The 13,703-nt window shown below is 49.6% G+C and overlaps 1 protein-coding gene across 1 annotated transcript in view; it reads left to right on the top strand.

Annotated features, from left to right (window-relative positions):
• The window catches only part of KIAA0319L (KIAA0319 like), a 940,271-nt gene that overhangs the window by 222,733 nt on the left and 703,835 nt on the right, over positions 1-13,703 (top strand). The gene's annotated exons all lie outside the window — the stretch shown is intronic.

Here is a 13,703-nt window from a genome sequence, read left to right as displayed (position 1 = left end):
ATGGGAGGAGGCCGTATTCTGGTGTATTGCCATGGCCGCAGTATTCTCCAAAACTGCCCTGTATAAGTGTCCGTCTACATACTGAACCATGGACCAAAATCAGATTGAAAAAGAGGGAGACGGTAGTGAGAAGTGAGGCAGGTCTGGAACTGCTTATAGAGAGGCTGGCAAAAGACCCTGCTAAAGGGAAACTATGGAGATATTCACCACTAAATGACAATAGTGCCAAGAGCACTTTTCACCTCAGTGGGAATGGGGTAATTGACATCTATCGTTGGTTTCATATTGTCTAGAATGGAAATGGTTTGTTCACTAGTAGGATTATCACTCCAGATGATGATGATGAAGAATGATTCTCACTGTCTGACTGTGACATGGTAAGATGCTCTTCACCGGGCTGCGAGGTGGTAAAATGCCCGGCATCAGGCTATGAGGTCTGGTAAGATGCTCTGCTTCGTTCTGTGGCTCAGTAAGATGGGTGGGGTCAAGCTGTGAAGGCAGTAAGCTGCTTGCTGTCAGGCTGTGAAGGCAGTAAGCTGCTTGCTGTGTCGGGTTGTGAAGGCGGTAAGCTGCTTGCTGTGTCGGGCTGTGAAGCAGGTAAGCTGCTTGGTGTCAGGCTGTGAAGGTGGTAAACTGCTTGGTGTCAGGCTGTGAAGGTGGTAAACTGCTAGATGTTGGGCTGTGAAAGCCGGTAAACTGTTTGGCACTTGGCTGGGATGGCGATACACTGCTTGGCATCGGCCCGTGCGGCTGCAGTAAGGTGCCTGGTGTCGGGATGTGAAGGCCGGTAAGGTGCTGGATGTCGGGATGTGAAGGCCGGTAAGCTGCTTGCCGGCGGACTGTGAAGACTGTAAGCTGCTTGGCGCCATGCCATGAGGCTGAGGTAAGGTACTTTGTGTTGGGGTGTGAAGGTGGGTAAGCTGCTTGGCGTCCGGCTGTGATTGCGGTAAGCTTTTTGGCGTTGTGCCGTGAAGGCTGGTAAGCTGGTTGATGGCGGGATGGCGGGATGTGAAGGTGGGTAAGCTGCTTGGCGTCAGGCGGGGATTCCGGTAAGCTGCTTGGTGTTGTGCCGTGAGGCTATGGTAAGGTGCTGGTTTCGGGATGTGAAGGCCGGTAAGCTGCTTGGTGTCGGGATGTAAAGGCCGGTAAGCTGCCGGGATGTAAAGGCCGGTAAGCTGCTTGGTGTCAGGATGTAAAGGCCGGTAAGCTGCTTGGTGTCGGGATGTAAAGGCCGGTAAGCTGCTTGGTGTCGGGATGTGAAGGCCGGTAAGCTGCTTGGTGTCGGGATGTGAAGGCCGGTAAGCTGCTTGGTGTCGGGATGTGAAGGCCGGTAAGCTGCTTGGTGTCGGGATGTGAAGGCCGGTAAGCTGCTTGGTGTCGGGATGTGAAGGCCGGTAAGCTGCTTGGTGTCGGGATGTGAAGGCCGGTAAGCTGCTTGGTGTCGGGATGTGAAGGCCGGTAAGCTGCTTGGTGTCGGGATGTGAAGGCCGGTAAGCTGCTTGGTGTCGGGATGTGAAGGCCGGTAAGCTGCTTGGTGTCGGGATGTGAAGGCCGGTAAGCTGCTTGGTGTCGGGATGTGAAGGCCGGTAAGCTGCTTGGTGTCGGGATGTGAAGGCCGGTAAGCTGCTTGGTGTCGGGATGTGAAGGCCGGTAAGCTGCTTGGTGTCGGGATGTGAAGGCCGGTAAGCTGCTTGGTGTCGGGATGTGAAGGCCGGTAAGCTGCTTGGTGTCGGGATGTGAAGGCCGGTAAGCTGCTTGGTGTCGGGATGTGAAGGCCGGTAAGCTGCTTGGTGTCGGGATGTGAAGGCCGGTAAGCTGCTTGGTGTCGGGGTGTGAAGGCCGGTAAGCTGCTTGGTGTCGGGGTGTGAAGGCCGGTAAGCTGCTTGATGTCGGGGTGTGAAGGCCCGTAAGCTGCTTGGTGTCGGGGTGTGAAGGCCGGTAAGCTGCTTGATGTCGGGGTGTGAAGGCCCGTAAGCTGCTTGATGTCGGGGTGTGAAGGCCCGTAAGCTGCTTGATGTCGGGGTGTGAAGGCCCGTAAGCTGCTTGATGTCGGGGTGTGAAGGCCCGTAAGCTGCTTGATGTCGGGGTGTGGAGGCCCGTAAACTGCTTGATGTCGGGGTGTGGAGGCCCGTAAACTGCTTGATGTCGGTGTGTGGAGGCCCGTAAGCTGCTTGATGTCGGGGTGTGGAGGCCCGTAAGCTGCTTGATGTCTGGGTGTGGAGGCCCGTAAGCTGCTTGATATCTGGGTGTGGAGGCCCGTAAGCTGCTTGATGTCGGGGTGTGGAGGCCCGTAAGCTGCTTGATGTCGGGGTGTGAAGGCCCGTAAGCTGCTTGGTGTCGGGGCGTGAAAGGTCGGTAAGCTGCTTGGTGTCGGGCTGGGATGGTGGAATGTGTTTGGCCTCTGGCTGTTAAGGCCGGTAAACTGGCGTGGGGCTGCAACTGTGGTAAGCTGCTTGGCGTGGGGCTGCAACTGTGGTAAGCTGCTTGGCGTGGGGCTGCAACTGTGGTAAGCTGCTTGGCGTGGGGCTGCAACTGTGGTAAGCTGCTTGGCGTGGGGCTGCAACTGTGGTAAGCTGCTTGGCGTGGGGCTGCAACTGTGGTAAGCTGCTTGGCGTCGGGGGGGTGTGAAGGCTGGTAAGCTGCTTGGCGTCGGGGGGGTGTGAAGGCTGGTAAGCTGCTTGGCGTCGGGGGGGGTGTGAAGGCTGGTAAGCTGCTTGGCGTCGGGGGGGTGTGAAGGCTGGTAAGCTGCTTGGCGTCGAGGGGTGTGAAGGCCGGTAAGCTGCTTGGCGTCGAGGGGTGTGAAGGCCGGTAAGCTGCTTGGCGTGGGGCTGGAACTGTGGTAAGCTGCTTGGCGTCGGGGGTGTGAAGGTCGGTAAGCTGCTTGGCGTCGGGGTGTGAAGGTCGGTAAGCTGCTTGGCGTCGAGGGGTGTGAAGGCCGGTAAGCTGCTTGGCGTCGGGGGGGTGTGAAGGCCGGTAAGCTGCTTGGCGTCGGGGGTGTGAAGGCCGGTAAGCTGCTTGGTGTCGGGGGTGTGAAGGCCGGTAAGCTGCTTGGCGTCGGGGTGTGAAGGCCGGTAAGCTGCTTGGCGTCGGGGTGTGAAGGCCGGTAAGCTGCTTGGCGTCGGGGTGTGAAGGCCGGTAAGCTGCTTGGCGTCGGGTTGTGAGGCTGCACTCAGCTGCTCACTGTCTGGCTGTGGATGGGTAAGCAGCAGCTGCTCACTGTCTGGCTGTGGATGGGTAAGCAGCAGCTGCTCACTGTCTGGCTGTGGATGGGTAAGCAGCAGCTGCTCACTGTCTGGCTGTGGATGGGTAAGCAGCAGCTGCTCACTGTCTGGCTGTGGATGGGTAAGCAGCAGCTGCTCACTGTCGGGCTGTGGATGGGTAAGCTGCTGCTAACTGTCGGGCTGTGGATGGGTAAGCTGCTGCTCACTGTCGGGCTGTGGATGGGTAAGCAGCTTCTCACTGTCGGGCTGTGGATGGGTAAGCTGCTGCTCACTGTCGGGCTGTGGATGGGTAAGCTGCTGCTCACTGTCGGGCTGTGGATGGGTAAGCAGCTGCTCACTGTCGGGCTGTGGATGGGTAAGCAGCTGCTCACTGTCGGGCTGTGGATGGGTAAGCTGCTGCTGCTCACTGTCGGGCTGTGGATGGGTAAGCTGCTGCTCACTGTCGGGCTGTGGATGGGTAAGCTGCTGCTGCTCACTGTCGGTGTGGCTCACCAGGAATAAAGGTCATTTGGGCGATTTGGGCGCGGGTAAGGACGTTTCTAGAGAGCGATGGAAGCTTAGATTGAAACCACTCTCTGATTTTGCAATATCCGGAGGGGTGGAGGTCAACACGCTGCTTCTCTGTCGGGGAGTATTCTAGGGCTGAGTTGGTCTAGAATCAATTGGTTTCTGAGGATGAGGAAGGAACCATTGACCTGCAGACGGATGCCCTATTGTAGCACTTAAGCGATGAAAAATAGACTATGCGGTTTCGGAACCTGTGACCAGCATGTTGTCCGTGTCTGTCTGCAGTGAGGACTTTACTCGCTGAGCTATCTTACTCGTTTATTTCTCCCTGTGAGCGAGGGAGTCGTTGGCAGGAAGGGCTGTTACACGCATGTTACTGTCGGCAGGGGTTACAGAATCCAGCTATGCTTGCAGTTATCTGACCGGTTGGTTGAGCACGTTTCACGTGGCTTACTCAAGGTAGGACTTACCTCACACCTACAGGTGTCTATGAAGGCCGCTATGTAAACTCAACCTGGAAAAGCCAGCAGCTTGGGCTTTCATGTGTGCATTTGTCAGGCCACGAGAGGATGGCCGCTGGAAAATACGCGTGTACCGGCTAATCATTTGTATAGTGCCTTAGGCCCAAAGGCAAACATGAGCACAAACATCAAGGCATCGACAATAAAAATGAAAAAATTAGCCCCGATGCTAGACTCACCTCTACAGAAACCCTGGCAATCAAGAGACGTGTAAAAAGAACACCATCGAACACTACCCTCAAAGTGCCATTCCAACCTCCTCCAGATCTAAAGATCTGCCTCCTTAACACCTGTTCCCTCAACAAATATGCCATCAGTGTCCATGATACGATATCCACGGAGAAAATAGATATCATGTGTATCACTGAGACCTGGCTAAAAGAGCCCGTCAGTCCTACTTGTGACCTAGCGGTCCCTGAGGGCTACACTATATATTATACCAACAGAGAATCAGGACAAGGGGGTGGCGTGGCTGTAATCGCCAAGGACACCATCCAACTGTTTCCGACTAAAATACAATGTAATGGTACAGAAATCTTCCACCTTAAACACCTTCAAACCAATAATAGTAGTCTTAACATAATCGTAGTGTACAGAGCACCTGTCACTATGCCCAACTTTAATGAAGAAATCACAAACCAACTTAATATGATCAAAGGACTCAATACCGCCACTTTACTTCTAGGAGATTTCAATCGGTGGCGGGGGGACCCCAAAGACAGAGAGGCTATTAAATTGGAGAAACTCCTGAACAACATAGACTACCAAGTGATGAATACCGATCCCACCATGGACAACGGCCATCTACTTGACTGGGTTGTTAGCAACAACCTCATATCCCAAGATTACAAAACTGACCCATGTATATGGTCGGACCACTACAGTTTGACCTTTCATATCTATCCCCCTGCACAAGGGCCCAAACTTCACAATCTTCCCATCAAAAAAACACTGCATTTCAAATTAGGTTTGTTGCGATTAGTAGAGATAATTGATAGGGTTTTCTTATTTATTCTGTACTATTTGTATCAACTTGTATAATGCTTTTTTCGTTTTATTTGTCGTTTTCTTGTTATCATAATTGTTGTTTTGGAATGATATGTATTTCTTTTGATAAATCTTTAAATAAAGTTGTCCAAAATAAAAACACTGCGGAACTATAAAAACATCAGCAAAGAGCACCTGATGCAATGCCTAGATGCTCATGAAATAGAGGGAAAAAACGATGATACATGCAAAACCACCCTATCCAACCTACTTAGCCATCTACAGGCACTAGTGGACCTCGAAGCTCCACTTCAAACCAAAACCTCCAGACCTAAAAAAATAAAACAAGAGTGGTTCACAGAGGAACTTCTTGTCATGATGCCTACCTCCAAGGAGCCAGGTCCGACCCAGCAACCCCAGAGGCAGGCATCATTTCCCCCAGGGAAGTGCCAGCGGGCCCAAGCTGGGGCCCTTTGGACGCAGTCCTGGCGCCTTAGGCGCCAGGCTCATGTTGGACCTCTGTCCTGGCGCCTTAGGCGCCAGGCTCATAAAGCTAAACATGTGTTCAAGTGTTTTAATGTGCACTTACCTGATGCAGACCATGCTGCCACATCCAGGCCCTCTTGAGGCCTGAATAGGAACTACTTTACCTGTGGGACTACTTTCCACCCGGGTGTAGTCTGGGAAGGATACATACCTGATCGGAGGAAGGATACACACTTGCAACTACCAAAGCTATTTAAACCACACCCGATCAGTAACTCACGCTTTGCGTTGCTCTGCTCCTCGCAGCTGGACGCTCACCGTGTCAGCTCCTGCATCTGGACTTCAGCCACACCTGTCAGCATCCTGGGTCACCTGCAAAGGGAGACAAGAGACCTACCAGCTAATCTGCACCACGGAGACATCACCGACGATCCTGAAGGGGAAGACATCATTTTTAAAAGCATTTCGTTACGATCGCTGCAGCGCTGCATTTCACTCACCTTTCCTGGGTTCCTCCATCTTCAGCAGCGATCATCCGGATACACAGCCACTTCCCAGAGCCTAGAGAAAAAGACAAGAATAAGAGGTGAGAGAAGGAAGGGAATAGGAAAAGCTCAGTTTCCTTCTAAGACTTACCTGTTGGGTCATTCCCATTTCATTTCGGGTCTTGCTGCTTCCAAGCAGGACCCCGGCCCCTATGGGGAAAAAAGACAAATACATTAGATGAGCGAATGCAAAAACATTACCTGAGCGCTCATCTAGGACTTACCAGATCTTTACTGGAACTGCACGTTTCACTTCGGGTCGGCGCCATATCTCCGGCATTCCGAACCCCGGCCCCTATGGGGAAAAGACATCAACATCAGCGCTTTGTTGCAAGAAGTCTCCAAAGGAATCTTCATTCATCACCTGAAAAAAGACAATGAACATTATTATTTAAAGCTTGAACTTTTGAACTTGCAACAGAACTTTTACAGCGCCTTACCAGTATAATCAAGCTTACCTGAACTCCCATCCAACCTCAATCCAGTGAAGTAACTGGGTTCAACGCGCCCCTGCGTCAGAAGCAGGATGGAGAGCTCGTCCTTTCAGACCCTAAGGTGAGCCTTCACGGGTAATCGTGGAAGGGTATTGTGGAGGGTTGGAAGAGAGTGGGAGGCTTGAGCATAACTCAGTCAGTAGGTAATACTCCCTTTTCACGCACAGGGGAATATTCCTGCGAGCCGGAGAAGCTAGAGTAGAGGGCCCTTCCTGTCCATCTTCAGAGTCCTGCGCTTCACCATTGAAGAAGCATCAGCACTCGAAGCCAGACCTGCGCCTCCGTGGGAATCAGGTGAGCGTTACACTTCTCGAACAGAAGAAGCATAAAAGGAAAAGGGAAAATGAGTGGAGAAAAAAACCCACGATGGACAATAAATCGCTCTGGAAAATCAGTGAGAAAATCTACAAAGAAATGATAATTGAGGCTAAGAAAAACTACTACGATAAACAGAATTCAGTAGCAGCCAACTCCACCAGCAAACTTTTCAATATATTGAAATCCATTGATAAGCCAAACGGCATAACCCCCGCCTTCTCGCCCACTCAAGAAAAATGTGACGCAACACAGATTGCATTCTTTAATAAAATTGATAAGGCCAGGGACATCATAGCGAAGTCCCAAGCAGCCGCTAAGCCACCCACTAAAGACATATATCAGAGGGACGTGTACACCAGACGACCCAATTCAGGTTTCAACCCATCACTACCAATGACATGATAACCCTGGCATCCATGAAATCCACCACTTGCGCCGAAAAAACATACTCCCGGCCAACTTCATTCTAGACCATCCTGCCATTTTTGCGCTAGCTCTAACTAAAGTAATAAACACATCCTTCCGTGATCAAAACGTACCAAAAAGCACAAAAAGGGTAACAGTTACGCCCCTTGTGAAGAAAAAAAAAAAAACCTAGACCAAAGGGACCCAAACAATCTAAGGCCCATAACCAACTGCAATTTTATACTCAAAATCATGGACAAAATTGCCACCACACAACTTCAGGAACACGTATAAAGCTCAGAACTCCTCCACCATCAACAGTCTGGATTTCGACCAGCACATAGCACAGAAACAGCTATGCTGGATCTACAGACCAAGAGGCTTAACATCATTGATCAGGGAAAAGCCGGCCTGCTCATAAATTTAGATCTGAGCGCAGCCTTTGACTTACTAGACCGCAACTTACTTAAGACAGCTTTAAAAGAAACAGCAAACTGCTCAGACAAAGCAGTAAGCTGGATCATGTCCTTCTTACAAAATAGAACATCTAGAGTTCATTGGGGAAATTTATTTTCAATAGAAAAAGAAATTACATGCGGAGTCCCCCTGGGCGCTAGCATGTCCCCACTCCTGTTCAATATTATACCTCAGGTTTCTATGTATAGTCCTTGATAACATCAACACGTTCTTTACCAATTACGCTGATGACACTCAGCTGGTAATAGAACTAAGTGGAGATCATCAAAAGGACAACAAAAAACTCGACACAGTGTACAAAGCAGTGGAGCAATGGATGGCCCAAAATTGGATTTGTCTAAATGGCAATAAAACCGAGCTCATGGTCTTCGGTTCCAATTTGGTCAGATCCAAGATCCACCCCGCATATAACACCTTTACCATCAAAAACACTCAAATCAAGGTCCTCAACAAGGTTAAAACCTTGGGGATGATGTTAGAAGCATCCCTGGGATCTGATGCTCAAACCCTTTATGTGAAAAAAAAACATGCTCTTACCACCTCCGCTTATTGAAAGCCACTAGACCCTACCTATCGGAAGAAAACAGCGCCACGATCGCAAGAGCCACCATTCTATCTCGCCTCGATTATGGCAACGCTTTAATACTGGGTTCTAACAAAAACTGCTACCACAGCTACCAAGTCCTGCAAAACAATGCAGTGAGAATCATCAAACAAAAATCTAAGAACCAGCACATTAGGGAAGCCAGGAAAGAACTACACTGGTTAAAAATCGAAGAAAGAGTTAAATTTAAGTCTCTCACGCTTACACACAGATGTATATATGGCAAAGCTCCAGCTTACCTGAAAAGTAAAATTATCCCATACAAGCCCTCCAGAGAGCTTAGATCAGCCGAACAAGGACTGATTATGACAGCCCCTTTCAGACTCAAAAACGGAGCAGGTAAATCCTTCCCTATCAGTGTAGCAGGCCTCTGGAACAATCTCCCTGGTCAGATAAGGATGGCAGCCAACTACCAACACTTCCGAAAACAATTGAAAACTTACATCTTTAAGTAAAACATATAATACTTCTTGACCAGCTCTATATCTGCTCTAATGTCTTGTGCTACGTGTATTTGATTCGTCACTTGTCTCTCGTGTTCCTGTCTCTGCGCCCCGAAGCTTGCGAGCTACCGGCGCAATATAAATAAAATAAATAAAAAATAAAAACGAAACTACAAACGAGAGCAAAAGCATAGTAGAAGCACTAGGACGCAGCAGCAAAAAGTAACCCCAGTACAAAAGATAAAAACGGCAAATAAGAAAATAAAACATAGACCAAAAATGTGATCATCAGGAAACGGTGAAAACCAAAAAGGCAGTAGGAGAGAGTCGGGCATAAAACCAATAAAAACTGCAGTCTCGAAAAGGGGGTCCCGAGCTGGGGCACTGCTGGGTCTCCACCCTTCGACTAGCCCCGCCGACCTCTCTCAGGCAGCCAGTTTAGCCAAAGAGCTGCAATGGTTAAAGGGCTGCCTGCAGGTGCTGGTCCTTGCTTCTCCTTTTTTTTTAATCAGAAGAACTGACCAGCAGGACGCCCTTTAACCATGTGGCAACTTGACGAAAGTGCTGCTAGCTGGGGGTTGGCTCCTCACTCAATCAGGATTCCCCACCCATCTCAACTTGGGCCACTCTATAACTAGAGCCCCACTCAATATTGCCTCCCACTTAAAGCACTGACAACAAGCAAAAACGGTTGGAGAACACACATTGCTGATAAATCAAGTGCCTGAAGGTACACTTGTCCAAGACATTTTTATTACACAAGGAACTCATGTACAGTGCCAGTTTATAATGTAACCCTATTAAGCCTGTTTAGGAATAACACTGGAATGTCTTATAAAATACAGAGTTGGATGTTAAGGTTTGAAAGAGCTACCTCAGACAGTCCAGGGTGGATGGGGTGACACCAGGGATGGCGTCGAGACCTCTGAACCTTTTCAGATGAAAGGGTACTCGAGCCTGGGGTGTGGGGGCATGTAATGATAGGTTATTTATAAACCCACAGGTTTCTAAGCGCGGACCCGGGTCGAACCCGTGTTGCTCCGTGTCGATTTGTTTCCAAGGCGAGCACGTTGCCCCTGAGCAATCCTCCCGAGATAACTGCCCCATTTTGTCAGTCAGCAGTCTTGCAACACAGCAGAATAGGCATTGCTCTGTTTTCGTTCTGGAGCCTAAAATGTGCACTTGGCAGTGCTCGCTGCGTTTTCTCTTCCCACGGGTTATAGCGAAGTGTTGCCTTCTAACACTGGTTCCTCCACATAAGCTCCTGGCTGTAAAGAGCTCTTCAGTGGGGATTTAGTGTTTAAGCTCCCGGCTTGCTTGCTGTCTCCTGACAATCGGCGTCTATTAACCTCATCTGTGTCGTCATTGTAATGTTTGCATCCCAAGACTGTGCCCAAGACTGTGTTCGCAGGGGTCCCGCACCTTCATGTTGAAATAGGCCCCGCACCTCTTCAGGGGCGCCTGGGTGGGACTGCCCATAGGGATTAGCATAGCCATAGGCAGTAGATGGCCGAGTAAATAACCAAACAAAACACCCGTAGGCTGTGCCCCTCCTCACCTCCCATCTCCCGCCTTGCATCCGGGACAAGGCACTGGGCCACAAAACCACGTGAGCATGTGACAAGGGCCCCTGTAAAATCACTTGTTGCGTTTGTACCCTGCAGGAAATATTTCCGTACAGCTTTTTGGGTTGAAACTACCCTGTTCGCCTGAGCAACCCTACTTGCTGATGTGACATCCTTCCCCTTCCTCGGGGTTACTTTGAATGCTCAGTACTGCCACGAGTCTTTCCTAATAAGGACCCTCTATGCATAGTGTGTATAATACTGTCTAATGCCCACTGTAACTAAGTTTCCCTACAAGTAACAGCGCCACAATGCGTCTGGGCTGTCTGTGCACTATACAAATGTAATAAATAAATCAATCAATAGGTTTAAAGGGGGTGCACCTTTTCTACTTGGCTTGCACCATTCTAGGGAACGCCCCTCCCTTAGGTCTTATGGATAACATTCTGAGCAGCAAATGTTTATTGGTGGGGGGCTGCGGGGGCCAGGGCGCCCACCACTGCCTGTCGCAGGTGGGATCTCACAGTAAACAAATCTATTTCCAGCACTGAATTGTATGTTCCGTTCCTGGTGATTTGCATTTAGCAATGCTCATTTGCATTTAAGTGAAGGTTTATGTAATGCATTTTAATGATTTTGTTTTACTGTCTTTTACACCTGCCACGCCCCCCCCCCAATTTGCTGCTGCACCCCCAAAGTCTGTTGGATCCCATGATACCTATTTTTTGTTCATTCCCTCTCTTCCTGTCCTACGCTTGTTAGACTTTTCTTGGAATGTCCTTGACAGTGTTTCTCTTGGACATTGTGTCTTGTTTTCCGGTTCTTGCTTGCTGATTTCGGGTTCTTGCTTGCCGTGTTCTGGTTCTCACTCTGCCTGTCGCTTACCGCATTCTGGTTCACGCTCTGCCTCTCATTAGCTGTGTTCTGGTTCTTGCTCTGCCTCTCGTTTGCCGTGCTCTGTTTCTCGGTCTGCTTCTCCTTTGCTGTGCTTCTCGTTTGCTGTGCTCTGGTTCTCGGTCTGCTTCTCCTTTGCTGTGTTATGATATGACATTTATAACGCGCCTATACACAAGTGTTCTGTTTCTCGCTCTGTTTCTCGCTTGCTGTTCTCTTTTACTGTTCTTTTATTTATTTTTTATTGTGATTTTGTTGGTTTATACCCAACCTTACACAAAGTACATTTTTTCATTTCCAATTTATAGTAATAACCTTCTATTGCAAATAATGCAAAGACAACAATGGAAATAAATCAAGAAAAAAAAGAACCAACAGGAGACACATTTCAATAAAACTCATTAAGAACATCCACAATATTTCAGCATTATTTCACTTTAACAGTATGCCTTTGTAATTGCATCATCCTAGCCACCCAGTTAAGTAAATTACTGTTCAACCTCTTGGGACAATAGGTCGCTTTGGACAATTCGACCCCAAAAAGGAACGCCGCCGCCACCTCCCATCGCCGCCTGCCTTGCACGTGGGCCTCTTTAGCATCTCTGATATGCAGGGCGCACTCTCGCTCTTCAGCACAGTGAGCCTACACACGGCAAAGCTGTCACCCCTCATCAACGCCACATCTCTCAAAATGTGTATCCAGGTCAGGTGCACCCTGGGGGTGCCCAAGCGCCCTGCCACGTGCTCGGAGAGTGCTTTACGGTGATCCACGCTGACAAGGACGGTGGCAGTGCCATGAGCAGAGCTGTCCACTCGACCGCGTGCATATGGGGAAGGCATGCCACGCGACCCCCGCTCGTGCATACGGGGAAGGCGTGCCACGCGACCTCCACGCATAAGGGGCGATCTCCGCGCGATCCCCGCGCGTGCATAAGGGGATGGCGTGCCACGCGACCCCCACGCGTTCATAAGGGGAAGGCTTGCCACCATGGTCTTCCTGATTTGTGCTTTTTTTCTTGTTTTAGCTCTCCTCCCAAGGTCTTAATCTACACTCTACAGTTTCTGGAGTACGGGTACCGTTGCTTTCATTCAAATCCCATCCTTCCCAAGGAGGAGTGCTGGAAACCCTCCCCCTCCCAGTTAACAGAGAAGAGTGCACGCCACCCTGCTTACTCCTCCTGCCCCAAACCCCCACGGGGACAGAAAAGTATAAAATATTCTACTCAAGGGAACGGAAGGAAGCCACTTAACTCTATTTGTAAATTATTTATTTGTAGAGCGCGCCAATCCCTGAGGCATCTGGGCGCTTTTCTTGAAGTAGTATACAATTAAATGTTACTCTACCCACTCCTACCCCACTCTACAACATTTTAAGCCATCCTTGGAGGGGTCGAGGGCGGCTGGGGAAATGGAATTCCTTCGACTCCCCTGCCCAGAAGAGAATGGAGAAACCTGTACTTCTCCCCCCCCCCCCCCAAAAAAGGCAGTCATTCTGTGCTCCAGGGGATGCCGCCCTGCTCTCCTGTGACCCAGAGCAAACAATGGAAGCTTTTCCGCTGGTGTGATTGCGCTCTAGCACCTTGAAGCAATTGAGTGCTAGATGCAATTACCAATAAAAGATATGAAATAAAAGATACGTCACATATTACAAAAACCTATCTGTATCTGTAACCCTACAGTACCCCGACCTGCACTTTTGGACACCTGCTGTCTGCACTTACCCTTGCACCTGCCACCTGCTGGCCACACTTCTTGTCATTGTTTTTATCCCATGTACAGCACTGCCCCCTCCCCTTTCCCCTGGCACTTTCCCCTCCCCCACCCCTGTACTTGCGCAATCTCACCGTCACTTGGCCTAATATGATCGTTGTCTCTGTCCTCCCTCTGTCCCCCTTCCTTGCCTCGTCGCTCCTTCAAACACTTGTGTATAGGCGCGTTACAAATGCCATATCCTATCATATATTGAGGGGTGGAATAGGATTAGGCAATCATGTCTGCCTATAGAATATATGTATGTCAGTACCTCATTGGTGGTCTCTTATCTGTGAGACATACCCTGAGCTACTTCTATACACGTGGTATAAGGCACTTGTCATAGCAGAGAATGTGGCAGCGGAATAATAATTTGCAACATTGTATGTAAAAGTGCATGACAGGCTATTGTAATTGGTTGGCAGCCCAAATTCAACCTTGGACATTCGGCTTGCTTGCAGCATATACATAGGAACAAAACCCA

This window comes from Ambystoma mexicanum, chromosome 11, assembly GCF_040938575.1.
Source record: "Ambystoma mexicanum isolate Mex_15411 chromosome 11, UKY_AmexF1_1, whole genome shotgun sequence".
Classification (NCBI taxonomy): Eukaryota; Metazoa; Chordata; class Amphibia; order Caudata; family Ambystomatidae; genus Ambystoma; species Ambystoma mexicanum.
Note: the sequence above shows the minus strand (reverse complement) of the source record. Positions and strands in the feature narration are given on the sequence as shown.